The 7,500-nt window shown below is 38.7% G+C and overlaps 1 long non-coding RNA gene across 1 annotated transcript in view; it reads right to left on the reverse strand.

The window, feature by feature from the left end:
* Positions 1 to 7,500, reverse strand: part of LOC135113168 (uncharacterized) — a 236,436-nt gene that overhangs the window by 140,400 nt on the left and 88,536 nt on the right. The window contains exon 2 of the long non-coding RNA XR_010274735.1: positions 3,604 to 3,670. This is a non-coding gene — a long non-coding RNA (uncharacterized LOC135113168). The remainder of the gene's footprint in view (positions 1 to 3,603; positions 3,671 to 7,500) is intronic.

The following is a 7,500-nucleotide window of genomic DNA, read 5'->3' on the forward strand; positions in this document are numbered from 1 at the left end:
GTAGTAGTAGTAGTAGTAGTAGTAGTAGTAAATAAAAATAAATAAGAACGAGGAATAAAAGAACAAGATAAAAAAAGAAAACAAACAAATAAATAATAAAAATGAAGAGAAGCACTTAACAAAATAAATATTGTTACTCTCTATTCCTTTCTTTCATTCCCTCTTCTCTTCCCTTCATCTCTTCCCCTCTTTCTTCTCATCCTTCCCCTTCCCTCCCCTCGTCTCCCATTCCTCTCCTCTCTCCCTTTCCTTTTCTTCCCTCACTTTTACACCTCTTTTTCTTCTCCCTCTCCTCTCACTCTCACAATTTCTCCCTCTCTTCTTCCCCTTTATTCACTCTTTCCTTCCTCTTCTTCCCTTCTCCCTAATCATTCTCCTCTCTCATATCCTTCCTCTTTATCCTCCTCCTTTATCTCCCTCACTCTCTTCTTCCCCATCCTTCACTCCTCCCTCTTCTTCTCTATCCTCTCATCCTCCTCTTCATCCTCTTCCTTTCTTCCCTTCACTCCTCCTCCCCCCTCCATCACCTCTCTCCTCCCTTCCTCTTCCTCCCTCAGCACCTCTAAGCCTCTTCCATCCCTCTCCCCCGTCTTTCTCCCTCCCTTCCCTCCCTCTTCCTTCCTCTCCCTCCTCCCCTCCCCTTCCTATTCTCTCATTCCCTTCACCTGAGGGTAATTAATCCAACCTCCCTTCCTCCTCCTCCTCCTCCTCCTCCTCCTCCTCCTCCTCCTCCTCTTCCTCCTCCTCCTCATCTTCCTCTGTACCTGCCAGCAACCCGGAAAATTGAGAGAGAGAGAGAGAGAGAGAGAGAGAGAGAGAGAGAGAGAGAGAGAGAGAGAGAGAGAGAGAGAGAGAGAGAGAGAGAGAGAGAAAAGAAGAAAAGACAAATGTAAATAATCTAATAAACAGAAAACAACAAAAGAAGTAAAGTTACCGAAAGATGAGAGAGAGAGAGAGAGAGAGAGAGAGAGAGAGAGAGAGAGAGAGAGAGAGAGAGAGAGAGAGAGAGAGAGAGAGAGAGAGAGAGAGTTTTGCATGCTGGATCTTAATTAAATCTGGGTTGTGTTACCTGGGTCTGTTATTATGTTTGTTTGTTTGTTTGTTTGTTTGTTTGTTTATCTTTAAGTGGTTTGTTTTAATTCTCCTGTTTTTGTTTTGCTTCCTTGTTTTATCTCTTAATTCCTCTTCTCTGTTTCTTCTTTATCTTTGACTTCTCTTGTTTCTTTTTCTTTTTCTTCTTCCTCGTTTTTCTTCTGTTTTTCTTTATATTATTCTTTATTTTTCTTCTTTCTTGTTTCTTGTCTGTTTCTTCTTTATATTTGACTTCTCTCGCTTCTTTCTCTTTCTCGTCTTCCTCCTCTTTTCCTTTTTTTTTTTTCTTCTTCTTTTGCCTCTTTCTTCAGTTTTTTTTCTTTTTCTCCTCATTATTTTCTTTTTCTTCGACTTCTTTCCATTTCCTTTTATTTTCTCATTTCTTCGCCCTCCCTTCCTCCTCTTTTTCTTCTTTTTTCCATTTTCTTCCTTCCTCCATTTCCTCCTTCTCCTATATTTCTTTTTCCTTATTCTTCCTTTTATCTATCGTTTTCCTCCGATTTTCTTTGTCTTCTTCCTTCTCTTCTACACTTTTCTCTTCATTTTATTTCTGCTTCTACCTTTTCTCCTCTGATTTTCTTCTATTTATCCAACTTTTCCTTTTCTTTCTCTTTTCTTTCTTTCTTCCTCTTCATCTTTTTTGCCTTTTTCTTTCTCCTTTTCTTTCTAATCCCCTATTTTTTGTCATTTAATTCTTTTTCTCTAAATTTTCTTGTTTTTTTTACATATTCCTTCTCCTCATCTCTCTCTTCTCTGTTATCTTCTTTTTCCTTTTCCCTTTCTTCCTCTTTCCTCGTCTTTTCTTTTTCTTTTTCTTCCTTCTCCTTTTCTTTCTTCTTTTCTTCTTCCTTCTCCTTCCTGTCTTCTTCCTTTTTATCTTCTTTCTTCTTTCTTTTCTTCCCTTTTCTCCTCCTAGTTTTAATTTTTCTTTGTCCATCTGCTTTTCTTCCTTCTCTTCCTCTTCCTCCTCCTCTCCCTCTTTTCTCTTCTTCTCTTTCATCCTATCATATATTCCTCCCTCTTTCTTCTTATTCTCTTCCTTTGTTTATCCTTATCGCTTCCTTCTTCCTCCGTCCCTCCCCAGCCTCCCCCCCTCTCTCTCTCTCTCTCTCTCTCTCTCTCTCTCTCTCTCTCTCTCTCTCTCTCTCTCTCTCTCTCTAATGCTCAGTTTCTCCTTTTCTTTATATGTTATTGTTTTCTTTCTCTCACCCTTTTCCTCTTACATTTTTGTTATTCCTCCTCCTCCCAGATTTTCCTTTCTCTTCCTCCTCCTCCTCTTATATTCTCCCTTTTCCTCCATCTTCTTGTTCTTTTAATTTTTCTTTGTCTTCTTTCATTTTATTCTAACCTTCACCGCCTCCTCCTATTATTCTTCCTCCTCCTTCTATTCTTCTTTCTATTCCTTAAAAATTTCCTTCGCTTTCTCTCCCTTATCTTATAGTAAGCCACCACCACCACCACCACCACCACCACCACCACCACCACCTCCTCCTCCTCCCCCCATTAAAAGAAAACGGGTGGGTGGGTGTGTGTGTGGGGAGGAGCCTTCAACTTTTCTATCCTTTACAACCTCGTGAAAAAAAAACAAGTCTAAACACGTTTGGTCTTCCTCTGTGTCCCTCCTCCTCCTCCTCCTCCTCCTCCTCCTCTTCTTCCCGATCGTCCTATTCTATTTAAAGTCCATTTCTCGGTATCTCAGAATAGGAAACGTGCTCTCGCCCCATTACCTGGAGAGAGAGAGAGAGAGAGAGAGAGAGAGAGAGAGAGAGAGAGAGAGAGAGAGAGAGAGAGAGAGAGAGAGAGAGAGAGAGAGAGAGAGAGTAAAGAAAGGTGTGGAACGAAGAGAGGAGAGCGTTTATATAGTACACTTTCTCTCTCTCTCTCTCTCTCTCTCTCTCTCTCTCTCTCTCTCTCTCTCTCTCTCTCTCTCTCTCTCTCTCTCTCTCTCTCGCTGTCACACGCCTTCGTTTAACTTGGAAACTTCAGAGGGGGAAGAGAATATGACGGAGGAGGAGGAGGAGGAGGAGGAGGAGGAGGAGGAGGAGGAGGAGGAGGAGGAGGAGGAGGAGGAGGAGGAGGAGGAGGAGGAGGAGGAGGAGGTGTGATTGCAAAGGAGGGTGCAGAGGAAGGGGGAGAGAGAGAGAGAGAGAGAGAGAGAGAGAGAGAGAGAGAGAGAGAGAGAGAGAGAGAGAGAGAGAGAGAGAGAGAGAGAGAGTCAGTATTGAAAATTTTGAAATACACCTTTGTACTCTCTCTCTCTCTCTCTCTCTCTCTCTCTCTCTCTCTCTCTCTCTCTCTCTCTCTCTCTCTCTCTCTCTCTCTCAGACCCATGCCTATAAAACTCACTAATTTACCGATGTAAAACAACAAAGAAAGCCTGAATAAATTAACATCAAACCTAATTAACTCAAGCCAGTAATTAACTATCTCATTAAATACGTACATACATAAATAAATAGATAAATAAATAAATAAATAAATAAATAAATAAATATAAATAAATATACTCACGAACACGATGATGTCATTTATAAAACTCGTCCGGTGAGGTCAGGTCAAGTGTGGGCAGGATCCTGACCTGAAGGAGAGAGAGAGAGAGAGATGGGTGAGAAAGTTACATAGAGAGACATAGAAAAACAGGCCACAACAAACCTTGCGGTCCTCACGAGGCGGCCTGACCTGGGACTACTAAGGTGACAGTAAAAGAAAAGGACAGCAAAGGAGAAGGCTCTCTCCCCACCATCCACTCCTTCCGGCACACGCCGTACAGGAAAACGGGTCGGAAAGAAATACCTTGCGGGGTTAGAGAAGAAAAACCCGAAGAAAATTTTATAGGAAAGAAAGAAAACAGATGAAATGAGGTGCCCCCATTTGCTGAAGGCAAGGACGTCAATCACTAACAAACAAACGCTGTTAGGCGCGGATTGCAGGCAAAATATTTGTCAAGACGGCGTTTAAAAGTCTGTAGGGTGTTGCAGTGTGTCACGTCTCGAGGAAGCCCATCCCGTAGATTTACTACACGGTGGAAAAACTGTTTTTTGATTGGTGAGAGTTGAAGAATTTCCCAACAATTTTGCAACCGTTTCCTCGCGTGTAATTTGAAGAGTGGTCCCTGTGGCACCCCGCTAGTTACGTTAGTCCACCTGGATGCTTCTCCATTATTACTAATCTTTGTTTAGAGTTGTTTAGCCAGTTTTCTACCCATCTCAACACGTCGCCTTGGGTAAACGTTTGTGGGGAACTTTGTCGAAAGCCTTTTGAAAATCGAGGTATACAATATCTTCAGCTTTATTTTCGTCATACTGGTTCAGAATGTCGTACAAGAATTGTAAGAGGTTCGTCAAACAAGAGCGTTTGTTTCTGAAGTCGTGTTGAGGTATTTTTAAGTAAGTTGTTTTCTTCCGAGTGATTATTAGTGTTTGAAGCATTCTGCACACCACTGACCTTAAGCTGATTGGCCGGTCATTACATGGTAAAGATTTACTGCCTTTTTTGAAAATCGGAATTATGTTAGCGAGCTTCCACTCATCAGGCATTGTACCGGACTGCAGGGATTTACTGAACAATACGGTCAGTGGTTTAACTAATTTGGATTTCGGTTCTTTTAAGATGCGGGGTCAGAGCGTGTCAGGCCAGGGTGACTTGCTGACTTTAAGTTTATCGATGCATTTTGACACGTCGCTTTCTGTCATATTGATGCTGCTTAGGATGCCGTTGTTGTTAATTCGGACTGCTGGCACTGTAGGTGTCACTGAGGGCCTCTGTTGTAAATACTGAGGCAAAGAAAGTGTTCAGAATGTTACTAATTTGCTGAGAGAGAGAGAGAGAGAGAGAGAGAGAGAGAGAGAGAGAGAGAGAGAGAGAGAGAGAGAGAGAGAGAGAGAGAGAGAAATATCACACACACAAACTTTTACATTTAAACACGGAGAGAAAGATAGATGCGCACACACACACACACACACACACACACACACACACACACACACACACACACACACACACACACACACACACAGAAAACATGGAAAATATATACATAAGCAAACATAAAGTCACCTGTGCAAATGGCGACACACACACACACACACACACACACACACACACACACACACACACACACACAGTTACCAGTAGAAAAAGACATACAGACAGACAGACAGACATATAACGAAAAATTTATATACAAACACAAGCTAACAAGTTAAAATAATAAATAAACACACACACACACACACACACACACACACACACACACACACACACACACACACACAATTATCTTTTCTCTATAAATTTTGGTCATCTTTTTGGCAACTTTTGAAAGCTACTTTTTATCCTTTTCTTTATCCTCTTATCGCTTCTTCCATCATTCGTTATCCTCATCATCCTTCCTCCTACACAGAGATTAATTTTTTTTTTTCTTTTTTAGTTAATTTTCTTTTTTTAATTCATTTTCTTTTTCTTTTTTTTTCTTTAATGTGAAGTAATAATGTATTCTTGTCCATTTCTTGTTTTCCCTTGGTTTATTCTTTGTTTCTATTTTTTTTATCTTTTTTCTTTTCATCCTCGGCATTTCTCCAACACAAAAGTTCAATTTATAGTTTTTTTGATTGGTTAAATTTTCTCTCGTCAATGTGTAGTAATTATATATTCTTTTTACAATTTTGCTAATTTTCTATTGCTTCATTATTCTGATTTTCTAGTTTTCTTGTTCATTTTCTTTTTTTTCTTGTTTTTTTTTTCCTTTTATTTATTTATTTATTTTTTTATCTCATCGTATTTCTTTTAGTCTTTGGTATATTTTTCCTCTATTTCTTTTTGGCATATTTTTCCTCGGGTTTTATTTATTTCCGTGTCATTTCTTACTTTTACGATCAGAAAAAAAAAAGTATTGCATCTTTTCAACCAAACGACATCAAATCTATATAATAATGAAATATTTCCTCAATGCAGGGCGGCGTTCTCTTCCCCGCGTGCCACACGTGTACATATCGCTGCTGTAATAATGTTCTTTCTGCACTAAGAAAAAAATAACACGTATTTAATATTTCAGTTCACTTTTATTTTAAGATTTTTTTGTTCTTGCTTTGGTGTTTTATAATTCAATTACGCCTGGCTTAAAAATGTAAATTCCGCATTCATTCACTGTAATAGAAATAATAATAAAAACTTACCTACATTTTAAACTAAACGTAAAAGAATACTGTACATTTTATATACATTTATAATACCTGGTGAGAATATTCTTCCAAAACTATCACTATTAAATAAATCAGGATATTTGGCTGTCTTCCTTACTGCAACACTAACTTACTAAACTGACTTCACGACTTTGCTTCACCTAGCGACACACAGCAAATATTGTGACCTCAACACACGCAACCAAGGGAAAGCGAAATTCAAAATTAGTATAGTGAAGATTGTCGTCAGTATTATTATTATCATTATTATTATTATTATTATTATTATTATTAGTAGTAGTAGTAGTAGTAGTAGTAGTAGTAGTAGTAGTAGTAGTAGAAGAAGAAGCAGCAGTAGTAGAAGTAGCAGTAATAGAAGAAGAAGAAGAAGAAGAAGATGATGAAATAGTAGTAGTAGTAGTAGTAGTAGTAGTAGTGTTAATAGTAGTGGTCGAAGTAGTAGTAGTAGTAGTAGTAGTAGTTGTTGTTGTTGTTGTTGTTGTTGTTGTTGTTGTTGTTGTTGTTGTTGTTGTTGAAGTAGTAGTAGTAGAATAAGTAATGGCAGTAATAGTAGTAGTAGTAGCAGTAATAGTAGTAGTGATAATAATAACACTAAAATAGTAGTAGTAGTAGTAGTAGTAGTAATAGTAGTAGTAGAAGCACAGTAGTAGGTGTGGTAGCAGTAGTAGTAGTAACAGTAGTAGTAGTAGTAGTAGTAGTAGTAGTAGTAGTAGTAGTAGTAGTAGTGATAACGGTAAAATAGTAGAAGTAGTAGTAGTAGTAGTAGTAGTAGTAGTAGTAGTAGTAGTAGTAGTAGTAGTAGTAGTAGTAGTGATAACGGTAAAATAGTAGAAGTAGTAGTAGTAGTAGTAGTAGTAGTAGTAGTAGTAGTAGTAGTAGTAGTAGTAGTAGTAGTGATAACAGTAAAACAGTAGCAGTAGTAGTAGTAACATTGAAATAGTAGTAGTAGTAGTAGTAGTAGTAGTAGTAGTAGTAGTCGTAGTGACAACAGTAAAATAGTAGTAGTAGCAGTAGTAATAGTAACAGTAAAATAGTAGTAGTAGTAGTAGTAGTAGTAGTAGTAGTAGTAGTAGTAGTAGTAGTAGTAGTAGTAGTAGTAGTAGAAGTAGTAGTAGTAGCAGCAGCAGCAGCAGCAGCAGCAGCAGCAGCAGCAGCAGCAGCAGCAGCAGCAGCAGCAGTAGTAGTAGTAGTAACAGTAAAATAGTAG

The sequence above is a fragment of the Scylla paramamosain genome, chromosome 25, assembly GCF_035594125.1.
Source record: "Scylla paramamosain isolate STU-SP2022 chromosome 25, ASM3559412v1, whole genome shotgun sequence".
Taxonomy (NCBI): domain Eukaryota; kingdom Metazoa; phylum Arthropoda; class Malacostraca; order Decapoda; family Portunidae; genus Scylla; species Scylla paramamosain.